At 36.6% G+C, this 17262-nt stretch overlaps 3 long non-coding RNA genes across 13 annotated transcripts in view; 1 reads left to right on the top strand and 2 right to left on the bottom strand.

Annotated features, from left to right (window-relative positions):
• Window positions 1-779: 779 nt before the first annotated feature.
• LOC127848425 (uncharacterized) lies at window positions 780-7718 on the bottom strand. The gene is made up of 4 exons (XR_008034505.1): window positions 7616-7718; window positions 5466-5566; window positions 3316-3416; window positions 780-1266 (listed from the first exon to the last, which is right to left on the bottom strand). It is a non-coding gene; the product is annotated as an uncharacterized LOC127848425 (long non-coding RNA).
• Window positions 5653-16806, top strand: LOC127848426 (uncharacterized). 4 transcript variants are annotated; one of them, XR_008034509.1, is made up of 2 exons: window positions 5653-6025; window positions 16120-16806. It is a non-coding gene; the product is annotated as an uncharacterized LOC127848426 (long non-coding RNA). The 4 variants fall into 4 exon arrangements; XR_008034508.1 differs by lacking the exon at window positions 5653-6025 and adding an exon at window positions 7803-8175; XR_008034507.1 differs by lacking the exon at window positions 5653-6025 and adding an exon at window positions 9954-10326.
• Window positions 13745-17262, bottom strand: part of LOC127848424 (uncharacterized) — a 15937-nt gene continuing 12419 nt past the window's right edge. For 7 of the 8 annotated variants that reach the window (XR_008034504.1, XR_008034503.1, XR_008034502.1 and 4 more), the window contains exons 2-3: window positions 16110-16206; window positions 14675-15656 (exon numbers count right to left, since the gene is read on the bottom strand). This is a non-coding gene — a long non-coding RNA (uncharacterized LOC127848424). Of the gene's footprint in view, window positions 14170-14674; window positions 15657-16109; window positions 16207-17262 lie in introns of those variants that run through there. The other variant, XR_008034498.1, reaches the window with a different exon arrangement.

Here is a 17262-nt window from a genome sequence, read left to right as displayed (position 1 = left end):
GAGCCAGCATTACACCTGTTTTCGAATTGCATTAATTCTACTTCCTGTATGCAGCTATAGTTAAAATACCAATGTTTTGGTAACTTACAAACATCCAAGAAAAATCACCACAACTCAAACCTGACATTCATTATTATTAAGACACTCAAAATGGTGCTTACTTGAGCAATGTTCTCTTTATTTAGAAATTTGACCGGGGCCAATTCGCATTGGTGGCTAAAAAGTGTGGTGTGCAGCCTTAAGGGCCAGCAAAGTCTTAGAACTGCAAAATATGGACTTGTTTTCTTGAAATTTGGACAAAAACAAGCAAATATAATACATTTTTGACCAAGTCTGAAGGCTTGTTTGTTATTTATAAAGCGTTTAATCGACCCCTGTTTTCCCTTTTTTTTCTATGCCATTTTCAGGGTCATTGTAGAAGTCATGGTAGTGAAAAGCTACCTCACAGAAACATATTGCAACAATTAAATGAAGTCTTAATCACATTGAGATGACAAGTGGTAGTGCAGGTGACTTGGTCAGCCTTTAAATCATAACTTTATCAAAGAAGCAACACAAAAACACGCAGTTTTGGGCCAATAAATACTTGGCGTTGCTTAGATTTTTACAGCTCTCATAACAAATGCACATGTTTTTGCTTAAAGTAATAAAAATATAAATAAATTGCATGCTTAGCATGATCTTGAAAGGCAAGTTAAGCATTTGTACCTTTAATCTGTTGTACAAACACACCATTTAAGGCCCCTGTGAAGTAATCCCCTTAACAGGCCCATGCAAGGGAGATAACCCAATCATAGCATAAATAATTGGGGCTGACATATTGAGGAAATACACCTGATATGACACTAATGATTGCCTAAAAATTGACATCTGAGATAAATATTAATCCATATTTCTTGGAAACAGAAAAAGTAAAACTTCTAGTAAGCTCAGATCATTGTTAAAAGGCATACAACAATGTGAGGCACTTGCAAGAGTCACTTCTTCACAATAACTTTTTATTTGCTTATAAATATCATCAGTTGAATTGCGCACAATGGCGAAAAGTAAGTTATGGCGCAGTTATAGATTAAACAAAGCACGCAGGACATTTCGGTATAGACCAGGAAACACATTCCGACAAACATGCCAACATTTACCTAGCCCACTGAAGATGTCGTTTTACCTTCAGTAACTGCAACGGAGTGTCTTTCCGCTGACAAGGCTGTTGACGTATTTTAGTTCTTCTCCAGGGACTATCTTGCCTTACAAGCAAACAACTAAAACCTGAAATAAATGACATTCCACACTGATTTCAATGCGAAAGCATGCACAATGTTAACATGGAAACAATGTTAACAAGATTGTTACCAGGCCATAGGTCCTTAACCGTACTAAATTCTGCCCAAACGGCCATTTTGAATCATTGTTTTGATTGGATTCTTATATTGTTTGCTATAATTTTTGACATTATATGAATATAAAGCCCTTCTTCACCACAGAGTAGTAAGTTGTCCATACCGGCTACAAATTGAACACATTCTTCATACAGAACTGTTTGAGAATTGCAGAAACCAGTAAACATGATTCCGAATTACCTCCCTTGATTTACGAACAGTATTGGTCATACAATAGTGTTATGGGCAAACACTCTGTTAAAAAACAAAACCTTAGGAATATATAATTAAGCAAAAGCATGTTTCATGGGTGTTTGATCATTTTGGAAATTTGTCGTTTTACCTTAAGGTGGCACACTACAGTTTTTTTAGTCTCGGCCAATGGCGTACACAAGCAGGAGCGAACCAATGTCTGGAAACTGGTCACCTCGCAAATCTGAAAATAAACCAAGCACATTGCCAGAATGGTTGAGGCTGTGCCTTCTGAAAAATCAGTAACATTCAAATCAAATGAGTTGGGGCAAAATGTTTTAGTATTGATTATTTCCAATCAAAACATCAGAATTATGTGTGTTTCCGAGCCTTTTTAAGCCAGTTTCAACAACAAACTGCCACTTTCCTGCAGAAGCAAGGTGCCTGGAAACCATGTTTTTACATTGGTAACTTACCAAGTACTAAACAGCAATGGAGAAAATTGGGGGTCAAAGGATTAGATTTTTTGTAATAGTTCAATGTCCGTACGCCCTTTCAAATTTCCAACAGAAATACTGACCGGAGCCAGCATTACACCTGTTTTCGAATTGCATTAATTCTACTTCCTGTATGCAGCTATAGTTAAAATACCAATGTTTTGGTAACTTACAAACATCCAAGAAAAATCACCACAACTCAAACCTGACATTCATTATTATTAAGACACTCAAAATGGTGCTTACTTGAGCAATGTTCTCTTTATTTAGAAATTTGACCGGGGCCAATTCGCATTGGTGGCTAAAAAGTGTGGTGTGCAGCCTTAAGGGCCAGCAAAGTCTTAGAACTGCAAAATATGGACTTGTTTTCTTGAAATTTGGACAAAAACAAGCAAATATAATACATTTTTGACCAAGTCTGAAGGCTTGTTTGTTATTTATAAAGCGTTTAATCGACCCCTGTTTTCCCTTTTTTTTCTATGCCATTTTCAGGGTCATTGTAGAAGTCATGGTAGTGAAAAGCTACCTCACAGAAACATATTGCAACAATTAAATGAAGTCTTAATCACATTGAGATGACAAGTGGTAGTGCAGGTGACTTGGTCAGCCTTTAAATCATAACTTTATCAAAGAAGCAACACAAAAACACGCAGTTTTGGGCCAATAAATACTTGGCGTTGCTTAGATTTTTACAGCTCTCATAACAAATGCACATGTTTTTGCTTAAAGTAATAAAAATATAAATAAATTGCATGCTTAGCATGATCTTGAAAGGCAAGTTAAGCATTTGTACCTTTAATCTGTTGTACAAACACACCATTTAAGGCCCCTGTGAAGTAATCCCCTTAACAGGCCCATGCAAGGGAGATAACCCAATCATAGCATAAATAATTGGGGCTGACATATTGAGGAAATACGCCTGATATGACACTAATGATTGCCTAAAAATTGACATCTGAGATAAATATTAATCCATATTTCTTGGAAACAGAAAAAGTAAAACTTCTAGTAAGCTCAGATCATTGTTAAAAGGCATACAACAATGTGAGGCACTTGCAAGAGTCACTTCTTCACAATAACTTTTTATTTGCTTATAAATATCATCAGTTGAATTGCGCACAATGGCGAAAAGTAAGTTATGGCGCAGTTATAGATTAAACAAAGCACGCAGGACATTTCGGTATAGACCAGGAAACACATTCCGACAAACATGCCAACATTTACCTAGCCCACTGAAGATGTCGTTTTACCTTCAGTAACTGCAACGGAGTGTCTTTCCGCTGACAAGGCTGTTGACGTATTTTAGTTCTTCTCCAGGGACTATCTTGCCTTACAAGCAAACAACTAAAACCTGAAATAAATGACATTCCACACTGATTTCAATGCGAAAGCATGCACAATGTTAACATGGAAACAATGTTAACAAGATTGTTACCAGGCCATAGGTCCTTAACCGTACTAAATTCTGCCCAAACGGCCATTTTGAATCATTGTTTTGATTGGATTCTTATATTGTTTGCTATAATTTTTGACATTATATGAATATAAAGCCCTTCTTCACCACAGAGTAGTAAGTTGTCCATACCGGCTACAAATTGAACACATTCTTCATACAGAACTGTTTGAGAATTGCAGAAACCAGTAAACATGATTCCGAATTACCTCCCTTGATTTACGAACAGTATTGGTCATACAATAGTGTTATGGGCAAACACTCTGTTAAAAAACAAAACCTTAGGAATATATAATTAAGCAAAAGCATGTTTCATGGGTGTTTGATCATTTTGGAAATTTGTCGTTTTACCTTAAGGTGGCACACTACAGTTTTTTTAGTCTCGGCCAATGGCGTACACAAGCAGGAGCGAACCAATGTCTGGAAACTGGTCACCTCGCAAATCTGAAAATAAACCAAGCACATTGCCAGAATGGTTGAGGCTGTGCCTTCTGAAAAATCAGTAACATTCAAATCAAATGAGTTGGGGCAAAATGTTTTAGTATTGATTATTTCCAATCAAAACATCAGAATTATGTGTGTTTCCGAGCCTTTTTAAGCCAGTTTCAACAACAAACTGCCACTTTCCTGCAGAAGCAAGGTGCCTGGAAACCATGTTTTTACATTGGTAACTTACCAAGTACTAAACAGCAATGGAGAAAATTGGGGGTCAAAGGATTAGATTTTTTGTAATAGTTCAATGTCCGTACGCCCTTTCAAATTTCCAACAGAAATACTGACCGGAGCCAGCATTACACCTGTTTTCGAATTGCATTAATTCTACTTCCTGTATGCAGCTATAGTTAAAATACCAATGTTTTGGTAACTTACAAACATCCAAGAAAAATCACCACAACTCAAACCTGACATTCATTATTATTAAGACACTCAAAATGGTGCTTACTTGAGCAATGTTCTCTTTATTTAGAAATTTGACCGGGGCCAATTCGCATTGGTGGCTAAAAAGTGTGGTGTGCAGCCTTAAGGGCCAGCAAAGTCTTAGAACTGCAAAATATGGACTTGTTTTCTTGAAATTTGGACAAAAACAAGCAAATATAATACATTTTTGACCAAGTCTGAAGGCTTGTTTGTTATTTATAAAGCGTTTAATCGACCCCTGTTTTCCCTTTTTTTTCTATGCCATTTTCAGGGTCATTGTAGAAGTCATGGTAGTGAAAAGCTACCTCACAGAAACATATTGCAACAATTAAATGAAGTCTTAATCACATTGAGATGACAAGTGGTAGTGCAGGTGACTTGGTCAGCCTTTAAATCATAACTTTATCAAAGAAGCAACACAAAAACACGCAGTTTTGGGCCAATAAATACTTGGCGTTGCTTAGATTTTTACAGCTCTCATAACAAATGCACATGTTTTTGCTTAAAGTAATAAAAATATAAATAAATTGCATGCTTAGCATGATCTTGAAAGGCAAGTTAAGCATTTGTACCTTTAATCTGTTGTACAAACACACCATTTAAGGCCCCTGTGAAGTAATCCCCTTAACAGGCCCATGCAAGGGAGATAACCCAATCATAGCATAAATAATTGGGGCTGACATATTGAGGAAATACGCCTGATATGACACTAATGATTGCCTAAAAATTGACATCTGAGATAAATATTAATCCATATTTCTTGGAAACAGAAAAAGTAAAACTTCTAGTAAGCTCAGATCATTGTTAAAAGGCATACAACAATGTGAGGCACTTGCAAGAGTCACTTCTTCACAATAACTTTTTATTTGCTTATAAATATCATCAGTTGAATTGCGCACAATGGCGAAAAGTAAGTTATGGCGCAGTTATAGATTAAACAAAGCACGCAGGACATTTCGGTATAGACCAGGAAACACATTCCGACAAACATGCCAACATTTACCTAGCCCACTGAAGATGTCGTTTTACCTTCAGTAACTGCAACGGAGTGTCTTTCCGCTGACAAGGCTGTTGACGTATTTTAGTTCTTCTCCAGGGACTATCTTGCCTTACAAGCAAACAACTAAAACCTGAAATAAATGACATTCCACACTGATTTCAATGCGAAAGCATGCACAATGTTAACATGGAAACAATGTTAACAAGATTGTTACCAGGCCATAGGTCCTTAACCGTACTAAATTCTGCCCAAACGGCCATTTTGAATCATTGTTTTGATTGGATTCTTATATTGTTTGCTATAATTTTTGACATTATATGAATATAAAGCCCTTCTTCACCACAGAGTAGTAAGTTGTCCATACCGGCTACAAATTGAACACATTCTTCATACAGAACTGTTTGAGAATTGCAGAAACCAGTAAACATGATTCCGAATTACCTCCCTTGATTTACGAACAGTATTGGTCATACAATAGTGTTATGGGCAAACACTCTGTTAAAAAACAAAACCTTAGGAATATATAATTAAGCAAAAGCATGTTTCATGGGTGTTTGATCATTTTGGAAATTTGTCGTTTTACCTTAAGGTGGCACACTACAGTTTTTTTAGTCTCGGCCAATGGCGTACACAAGCAGGAGCGAACCAATGTCTGGAAACTGGTCACCTCGCAAATCTGAAAATAAACCAAGCACATTGCCAGAATGGTTGAGGCTGTGCCTTCTGAAAAATCAGTAACATTCAAATCAAATGAGTTGGGGCAAAATGTTTTAGTATTGATTATTTCCAATCAAAACATCAGAATTATGTGTGTTTCCGAGCCTTTTTAAGCCAGTTTCAACAACAAACTGCCACTTTCCTGCAGAAGCAAGGTGCCTGGAAACCATGTTTTTACATTGGTAACTTACCAAGTACTAAACAGCAATGGAGAAAATTGGGGGTCAAAGGATTAGATTTTTTGTAATAGTTCAATGTCCGTACGCCCTTTCAAATTTCCAACAGAAATACTGACCGGAGCCAGCATTACACCTGTTTTCGAATTGCATTAATTCTACTTCCTGTATGCAGCTATAGTTAAAATACCAATGTTTTGGTAACTTACAAACATCCAAGAAAAATCACCACAACTCAAACCTGACATTCATTATTATTAAGACACTCAAAATGGTGCTTACTTGAGCAATGTTCTCTTTATTTAGAAATTTGACCGGGGCCAATTCGCATTGGTGGCTAAAAAGTGTGGTGTGCAGCCTTAAGGGCCAGCAAAGTCTTAGAACTGCAAAATATGGACTTGTTTTCTTGAAATTTGGACAAAAACAAGCAAATATAATACATTTTTGACCAAGTCTGAAGGCTTGTTTGTTATTTATAAAGCGTTTAATCGACCCCTGTTTTCCCTTTTTTTTCTATGCCATTTTCAGGGTCATTGTAGAAGTCATGGTAGTGAAAAGCTACCTCACAGAAACATATTGCAACAATTAAATGAAGTCTTAATCACATTGAGATGACAAGTGGTAGTGCAGGTGACTTGGTCAGCCTTTAAATCATAACTTTATCAAAGAAGCAACACAAAAACACGCAGTTTTGGGCCAATAAATACTTGGCGTTGCTTAGATTTTTACAGCTCTCATAACAAATGCACATGTTTTTGCTTAAAGTAATAAAAATATAAATAAATTGCATGCTTAGCATGATCTTGAAAGGCAAGTTAAGCATTTGTACCTTTAATCTGTTGTACAAACACACCATTTAAGGCCCCTGTGAAGTAATCCCCTTAACAGGCCCATGCAAGGGAGATAACCCAATCATAGCATAAATAATTGGGGCTGACATATTGAGGAAATACGCCTGATATGACACTAATGATTGCCTAAAAATTGACATCTGAGATAAATATTAATCCATATTTCTTGGAAACAGAAAAAGTAAAACTTCTAGTAAGCTCAGATCATTGTTAAAAGGCATACAACAATGTGAGGCACTTGCAAGAGTCACTTCTTCACAATAACTTTTTATTTGCTTATAAATATCATCAGTTGAATTGCGCACAATGGCGAAAAGTAAGTTATGGCGCAGTTATAGATTAAACAAAGCACGCAGGACATTTCGGTATAGACCAGGAAACACATTCCGACAAACATGCCAACATTTACCTAGCCCACTGAAGATGTCGTTTTACCTTCAGTAACTGCAACGGAGTGTCTTTCCGCTGACAAGGCTGTTGACGTATTTTAGTTCTTCTCCAGGGACTATCTTGCCTTACAAGCAAACAACTAAAACCTGAAATAAATGACATTCCACACTGATTTCAATGCGAAAGCATGCACAATGTTAACATGGAAACAATGTTAACAAGATTGTTACCAGGCCATAGGTCCTTAACCGTACTAAATTCTGCCCAAACGGCCATTTTGAATCATTGTTTTGATTGGATTCTTATATTGTTTGCTATAATTTTTGACATTATATGAATATAAAGCCCTTCTTCACCACAGAGTAGTAAGTTGTCCATACCGGCTACAAATTGAACACATTCTTCATACAGAACTGTTTGAGAATTGCAGAAACCAGTAAACATGATTCCGAATTACCTCCCTTGATTTACGAACAGTATTGGTCATACAATAGTGTTATGGGCAAACACTCTGTTAAAAAACAAAACCTTAGGAATATATAATTAAGCAAAAGCATGTTTCATGGGTGTTTGATCATTTTGGAAATTTGTCGTTTTACCTTAAGGTGGCACACTACAGTTTTTTTAGTCTCGGCCAATGGCGTACACAAGCAGGAGCGAACCAATGTCTGGAAACTGGTCACCTCGCAAATCTGAAAATAAACCAAGCACATTGCCAGAATGGTTGAGGCTGTGCCTTCTGAAAAATCAGTAACATTCAAATCAAATGAGTTGGGGCAAAATGTTTTAGTATTGATTATTTCCAATCAAAACATCAGAATTATGTGTGTTTCCGAGCCTTTTTAAGCCAGTTTCAACAACAAACTGCCACTTTCCTGCAGAAGCAAGGTGCCTGGAAACCATGTTTTTACATTGGTAACTTACCAAGTACTAAACAGCAATGGAGAAAATTGGGGGTCAAAGGATTAGATTTTTTGTAATAGTTCAATGTCCGTACGCCCTTTCAAATTTCCAACAGAAATACTGACCGGAGCCAGCATTACACCTGTTTTCGAATTGCATTAATTCTACTTCCTGTATGCAGCTATAGTTAAAATACCAATGTTTTGGTAACTTACAAACATCCAAGAAAAATCACCACAACTCAAACCTGACATTCATTATTATTAAGACACTCAAAATGGTGCTTACTTGAGCAATGTTCTCTTTATTTAGAAATTTGACCGGGGCCAATTCGCATTGGTGGCTAAAAAGTGTGGTGTGCAGCCTTAAGGGCCAGCAAAGTCTTAGAACTGCAAAATATGGACTTGTTTTCTTGAAATTTGGACAAAAACAAGCAAATATAATACATTTTCGACCAAGTCTGAAGGCTTGTTTGTTATTTATAAAGCGTTTAATCGACCCCTGTTTTCCCTTTTTTTTCTATGCCATTTTCAGGGTCATTGTAGAAGTCATGGTAGTGAAAAGCTACCTCACAGAAACATATTGCAACAATTAAATGAAGTCTTAATCACATTGAGATGACAAGTGGTAGTGCAGGTGACTTGGTCAGCCTTTAAATCATAACTTTATCAAAGAAGCAACACAAAAACACGCAGTTTTGGGCCAATAAATACTTGGCGTTGCTTAGATTTTTACAGCTCTCATAACAAATGCACATGTTTTTGCTTAAAGTAATAAAAATATAAATAAATTGCATGCTTAGCATGATCTTGAAAGGCAAGTTAAGCATTTGTACCTTTAATCTGTTGTACAAACACACCATTTAAGGCCCCTGTGAAGTAATCCCCTTAAACAGGCCCATGCAAGGGAGATAACCCAATCATAGCATAAATAATTGGGGCTGACATATTGAGGAAATACCCCTGATATGACACTAATGATTGCCTAAAAATTGACATCTGAGATAAATATTAATCCATATTTCTTGGAAACAGAAAAAGTAAAACTTCTAGTAAGCTCAGATCATTGTTAAAAGGCATACAACAATGTGAGGCACTTGCAAGAGTCACTTCTTCACAATAACTTTTTATTTGCTTATAAATATCATCAGTTGAATTGCGCACAATGGCGAAAAGTAAGTTATGGCGCAGTTATAGATTAAACAAAGCACGCAGGACATTTCGGTATAGACCAGGAAACACATTCCGACAAACATGCCAACATTTACCTAGCCCACTGAAGATGTCGTTTTACCTTCAGTAACTGCAACGGAGTGTCTTTCCGCTGACAAGGCTGTTGACGTATTTTAGTTCTTCTCCAGGGACTATCTTGCCTTACAAGCAAACAACTAAAACCTGAAATAAATGACATTCCACACTGATTTCAATGCGAAAGCATGCACAATGTTAACATGGAAACAATGTTAACAAGATTGTTACCAGGCCATAGGTCCTTAACCGTACTAAATTCTGCCCAAACGGCCATTTTGAATCATTGTTTTGATTGGATTCTTATATTGTTTGCTATAATTTTTGACATTATATGAATATAAAGCCCTTCTTCACCACAGAGTAGTAAGTTGTCCATACCGGCTACAAATTGAACACATTCTTCATACAGAACTGTTTGAGAATTGCAGAAACCAGTAAACATGATTCCGAATTACCTCCCTTGATTTACGAACAGTATTGGTCATACAATAGTGTTATGGGCAAACACTCTGTTAAAAAACAAAACCTTAGGAATATATAATTAAGCAAAAGCATGTTTCATGGGTGTTTGATCATTTTGGAAATTTGTCGTTTTACCTTAAGGTGGCACACTACAGTTTTTTTAGTCTCGGCCAATGGCGTACACAAGCAGGAGCGAACCAATGTCTGGAAACTGGTCACCTCGCAAATCTGAAAATAAACCAAGCACATTGCCAGAATGGTTGAGGCTGTGCCTTCTGAAAAATCAGTAACATTCAAATCAAATGAGTTGGGGCAAAATGTTTTAGTATTGATTATTTCCAATCAAAACATCAGAATTATGTGTGTTTCCGAGCCTTTTTAAGCCAGTTTCAACAACAAACTGCCACTTTCCTGCAGAAGCAAGGTGCCTGGAAACCATGTTTTTACATTGGTAACTTACCAAGTACTAAACAGCAATGGAGAAAATTGGGGGTCAAAGGATTAGATTTTTTGTAATAGTTCAATGTCCGTACGCCCTTTCAAATTTCCAACAGAAATACTGACCGGAGCCAGCATTACACCTGTTTTCGAATTGCATTAATTCTACTTCCTGTATGCAGCTATAGTTAAAATACCAATGTTTTGGTAACTTACAAACATCCAAGAAAAATCACCACAACTCAAACCTGACATTCATTATTATTAAGACACTCAAAATGGTGCTTACTTGAGCAATGTTCTCTTTATTTAGAAATTTGACCGGGGCCAATTCGCATTGGTGGCTAAAAAGTGTGGTGTGCAGCCTTAAGGGCCAGCAAAGTCTTAGAACTGCAAAATATGGACTTGTTTTCTTGAAATTTGGACAAAAACAAGCAAATATAATACATTTTTCGACCAAGTCTGAAGGCTTGTTTGTTATTTATAAAGCGTTTAATCGACCCCTGTTTTCCCTTTTTTTTCTATGCCATTTTCAGGGTCATTGTAGAAGTCATGGTAGTGAAAAGCTACCTCACAGAAACATATTGCAACAATTAAATGAAGTCTTAATCACATTGAGATGACAAGTGGTAGTGCAGGTGACTTGGTCAGCCTTTAAATCATAACTTTATCAAAGAAGCAACACAAAAACACGCAGTTTTGGGCCAATAAATACTTGGCGTTGCTTAGATTTTTACAGCTCTCATAACAAATGCACATGTTTTTGCTTAAAGTAATAAAAATATAAATAAATTGCATGCTTAGCATGATCTTGAAAGGCAAGTTAAGCATTTGTACCTTTAATCTGTTGTAAAAACACACCATTTAAGGCCCCTGTGAAGTAATCCCTTAAACAGGCCCATGCAAGGGAGATAACCCAATCATAGCATAAATAATTGGGGCTGACATATTGAGGAAATACGCCTGATATGACACTAATGATTGCCTAAAAATTGACATCTGAGATAAATATTAATCCATATTTCTTGGAAACAGAAAAAGTAAAACTTCTAGTAAGCTCAGATCATTGTTAAAAGGCATACAACAATGTGAGGCACTTGCAAGAGTCACTTCTTCACAATAACTTTTTATTTGCTTATAAATATCATCAGTTGAATTGCGCACAATGGCGAAAAGTAAGTTATGGCGCAGTTATAGATTAAACAAAGCACGCAGGACATTTCGGTATAGACCAGGAAACACATTCCGACAAACATGCCAACATTTACCTAGCCCACTGAAGATGTCGTTTTACCTTCAGTAACTGCAACGGAGTGTCTTTCCGCTGACAAGGCTGTTGACGTATTTTAGTTCTTCTCCAGGGACTATCTTGCCTTACAAGCAAACGACTAAAACCTGAAATAAATGACATTCCACACTGATTTCAATGCGAAAGCATGCACAATGTTAACATGGAAACAATGTTAACAAGATTGTTACCAGGCCATAGGTCCTTAACCGTACTAAATTCTGCCCAAACGGCCATTTTGAATCATTGTTTTGATTGGATTCTTATATTGTTTGCTATAATTTTTGACATTATATGAATATAAAGCCCTTCTTCACCACAGAGTAGTAAGTTGTCCATACCGGCTACAAATTGAACACATTCTTCATACAGAACTGTTTGAGAATTGCAGAAACCAGTAAACATGATTCCGAATTACCTCCCTTGATTTACGAACAGTATTGGTCATACAATAGTGTTATGGGCAAACACTCTGTTAAAAAACAAAACCTTAGGAATATATAATTAAGCAAAAGCATGTTTCATGGGTGTTTGATCATTTTGGAAATTTGTCGTTTTACCTTAAGGTGGCACACTACAGTTTTTTTAGTCTCGGCCAATGGCGTACACAAGCAGGAGCGAACCAATGTCTGGAAACTGGTCACCTCGCAAATCTGAAAATAAACCAAGCACATTGCCAGAATGGTTGAGGCTGTGCCTTCTGAAAAATCAGTAACATTCAAATCAAATGAGTTGGGGCAAAATGTTTTAGTATTGATTATTTCCAATCAAAACATCAGAATTATGTGTGTTTCCGAGCCTTTTTAAGCCAGTTTCAACAACAAACTGCCACTTTCCTGCAGAAGCAAGGTGCCTGGAAACCATGTTTTTACATTGGTAACTTACCAAGTACTAAACAGCAATGGAGAAAATTGGGGGTCAAAGGATTAGATTTTTTGTAATAGTTCAATGTCCGTACGCCCTTTCAAATTTCCAACAGAAATACTGACCGGAGCCAGCATTACACCTGTTTTCGAATTGCATTAATTCTACTTCCTGTATGCAGCTATAGTTAAAATACCAATGTTTTGGTAACTTACAAACATCCAAGAAAAATCACCACAACTCAAACCTGACATTCATTATTATTAAGACACTCAAAATGGTGCTTACTTGAGCAATGTTCTCTTTATTTAGAAATTTGACCGGGGCCAATTCGCATTGGTGGCTAAAAAGTGTGGTGTGCAGCCTTAAGGGCCAGCAAAGTCTTAGAACTGCAAAATATGGACTTGTTTTCTTGAAATTTGGACAAAAACAAGCAAATATAATACATTTTTGACCAAGTCTGAAGGCTTGTTTGTTATTTATAAAGCGTTTAATCCGACCCCTGTTTTCCCTTTTTTTTCTATGCCATTTTCAGGGTCATTGTAGAAGTCATGGTAGTGAAAAGCTACCTCACAGAAACATATTGCAACAATTAAATGAAGTCTTAATCACATTGAGATGACAAGTGGTAGTGCAGGTGACTTGGTCAGCCTTTAAATCATAACTTTATCAAAGAAGCAACACAAAAACACGCAGTTTTGGGCCAATAAATACTTGGCGTTGCTTAGATTTTTACAGCTCTCACAACAAATGCACATGTTTTTGCTTAAAGTAATAAAAATATAAATAAATTGCATGCTTAGCATGATCTTGAAAGGCAAGTTAAGCATTTGTACCTTTAATCTGTTGTACAAACACACCATTTAAGGCCCCTGTGAAGTAATCCCCTTAACAGGCCCATGCAAGGGAGATAACCCAATCATAGCATAAATAATTGGGGCTGACATATTGAGGAAATACGCCTGATATGACACTAATGATTGCCTAAAAATTGACATCTGAGATAAATATTAACCCATATTTCTTGGAAACAGAAAAAGTAAAACTTCTAGTAAGCTCAGATCATTGTTAAAAGGCATACAACAATGTGAGGCACTTGCAAGAGTCACTTCTTCACAATAACTTTTTATTTGCTTATATATATCATCAGTTGAATTGCGCACAATGGCGAAAAGTAAGTTGTGGCGCAGTTATAGATTAAACAAAGCACGCAGGACATTTCGGTATAGACCAGGAAACACATTCCGACAAACATGCCAACATTTACCTAGCCCACTGAAGATGTCGTTTTACCTTCAGTAACTGCAACGGAGTGTCTTTCCGCTGACAAGGCTGTTGACGTATTTTAGTTCTTCTCCAGGGACTATCTTGCCTTACAAGCAAACGACTAAAACCTGAAATAAATGACATTCCACACTGATTTCAATGCGAAAGCATGCACAATGTTAACATGGAAACAATGTTAACAAGATTGTTACCAGGCGATAGGTCCTTAACCGTACTAAATTCTGCCCAACGGCCATTTTGAATCATTGCTTTGATTGGATTCTTATATTGTTTGCTATAATTTTTGACATTATATGAATATAAAGCCCTTCTTCACCACAGAGTAGTAAGTTGTCCATACCGGCTACAAATTGAGCACATTCTTCATACAGAACTGTTTGAGAATTGCAGAAACCAGTAAACATGATTCCGAATTACCTCCCTTGATTTACGAACAGTATTGGTCATACAATAGTGTTATGGGCAAACACTCTGTTAAAAAACAAAACCTTAGGAATATATAATTAAGCAAAAGCATGTTTCATGGGTGTTTGATCATTTTGGAAATTTTGTCGTTTTACCTTAATTAAGGGCAAGCAAAGTCTTAGAACTGCAAAATATGGACTTGTTTTCTTGAAATTTGGACAAAAACAAGCAAATATAATACATTTTTGACCAAGTCTGAAGGCTTGTTTGTTATTTATAAAGCGTTTAATCCGACCCCTGTTTTCCCTTTTTTTTCTATGCCATTTTCAGGGTCATTGTAGAAGTCATGGTAGTGAAAAGCTACCTCACAGAAACATATTGCAACAATTAAATGAAGTCTTAATCACATTGAGATGACAAATGGTAGTGCAGGTGACTTGGTCAGCCTTTAAATCATAACTTTATCAAAGAAGCAACACAAAAACACGCAGTTTTGGGCCAATAAATACTTGGCATTGCTTAGATTTTTACAGCTCTCACAACAAATGCACATGTTTTTGCTTAAAGTAATAAAAATATAAATAAATTGCATGCTTAGCATGATCTTGAAAGGCAAGTTAAGCATTTGTACCTTTAATCTGTTGTAAAAACACACCATTTAAGGCCCCTGTGAAGTAATCCCTTAAACAGGCCCATGCAAGGGAGACAACCCAATCATAGCATAAATAATTGGGGCTGACATATTGAGGAAATACCCCTGATATGACACTAATGATTGCCTAAAAATTGACATCTGAGATAAATATTAACCCATATTTCTTGGAAACAGAAAAAGTAAAACTTCTAGTAAGCTCAGATCATTGTTAAAAGGCATACAACAATGTGAGGCACTTGCAAGAGTCACTTCTTCACAATAACTTTTTATTTGCTTATATATATCATCAGTTGAATTGCGCACAATGGCGAAAAGTAAGTTGTGGCGCAGTTATAGATTAAACAAAGCACGCAGGACATTTCGGTATAGACCAGGAAACACATTCCGACAAACATGCCAACATTTACCTAGCCCACTGAAGATGTCGTTTTACCTTCAGTAACTGCAACGGAGTGTCTTTCCGCTGACAAGGCTGTTGACGTATTTTAGTTCTTCTCCAGGGACTATCTTGCCTTACAAGCAAACGACTAAAACCTGAAATAAATGACATTCCACACTGATTTCAATGCGAAAGCATGCACAATGTTAACATGGAAACAATGTTAACAAGATTGTTACCAGGCGATAGGTCCTTAACCGTACTAAATTCTGCCCAAACGGCCATTTTGAATCATTGCTTTGATTGGATTCTTATATTGTTTGCTATAATTTTTGACATTATATGAATATAAAGCCCTTCTTCACCACAGAGTAGTAAGTTGTCCATACCGGCTACAAATTGAGCACATTCTTCATACAGAACTGTTTGAGAATTGCAGAAACCAGTAAACATGATTCCGAATTACCTCCCTTGATTTACGAACAGTATTGGTCATACAATAGTGTTATGGGCAAACACTCTGTTAAAAAACAAAACCTTAGGAATATATAATTAAGCAAAAGCATGTTTCATGGGTGTTTGATCATTTTGGAAATTTGTCGTTTTACCTTAATTAAGGTGGCACACTACAGTTTTTTTAGTCTCGGCCAATCGCGTACACAAGCAGGAGCGAACCAATGTCTGGAAACTGGTCACCTCGCAAATCTGAAAATAAACCAAGCACATTGCCAGAATGGTTGAGGCTGTGCCTTCTGAAAAATCAGTAACATTCAAATCAAATGAGTTGGGGCAAAATGTTTTAGTATTGATTATTTCAAATCAAAACATCAGAATTATGTGTGTTTCCGAGCCTTTTTAAGCCAGTTTCAACAACAAACTGCCACTTTCCTGCAGAAGCAAGGTGCCTGGAAACCATGTTTTTACATTGGTAACTTACCAAGTACTAAACAGCAATGGAGAAAATTGGGGGTCAAAGGATTAGATTTTTTGTAATAGTTCAATGTCCGTACGCCCTTTCAAATTTCCAACAGAAATACTGACCGGAGCCAGCATTACACCTGTTTTCGAATTGCATTAATTCTACTTCCTGTATGCAGCTATAGTTAAAATACCAATGTTTTGGTAACTTACAAACATCCAAGAAAAATCACCACAACTCAAACCTGACATTCATTATTATTAAGACACTCAAAATGGTGCTTACTTGAGCAATGTTCTCTTTATTTAGAAATTTGACCGGGGCCAATTCGCATTGGTGGCTAAAAAGTGTGGTGTGCAGCCTTAAGGGCAAGCAAAGTCTTAGAACTGCAAAATATGGACTTGTTTTCTTGAAATTTGGACAAAAACAAGCAAATATAATACATTTTTGACCAAGTCTGAAGGCTTGTTTGTTATTTATAAAGCGTTTAATCCGACCCCTGTTTTCCCTTTTTTTTCTATGCCATTTTCAGGGTCATTGTAGAAGTCATGGTAGTGAAAAGCTACCTCACAGAAACATATTGCAACAATTAAATGAAGTCTTAATCACATTGAGATGACAAATGGTAGTGCAGGTGACTTGGTCAGCCTTTAAATCATAACTTTATCAAAGAAGCAACACAAAAACACGCAGTTTTGGGCCAATAAATACTTGGCATTGCTTAGATTTTTACAGCTCTCACAACAAATGCACATGTTTTTGCTTAAAGTAATAAAAATATAAATAAATTGCATGCTTAGCATGATCTTGAAAGGCAAGTTAAGCATTTGTACCTTTAATCT

The sequence above is a fragment of the Dreissena polymorpha genome, chromosome 10, assembly GCF_020536995.1.
Source record: "Dreissena polymorpha isolate Duluth1 chromosome 10, UMN_Dpol_1.0, whole genome shotgun sequence".
Classification (NCBI taxonomy): Eukaryota; Metazoa; Mollusca; class Bivalvia; order Myida; family Dreissenidae; genus Dreissena; species Dreissena polymorpha.
The sequence above is the reverse complement of the archived record's forward strand: the minus strand, read 5'-3'. Positions and strand labels throughout refer to the sequence as shown.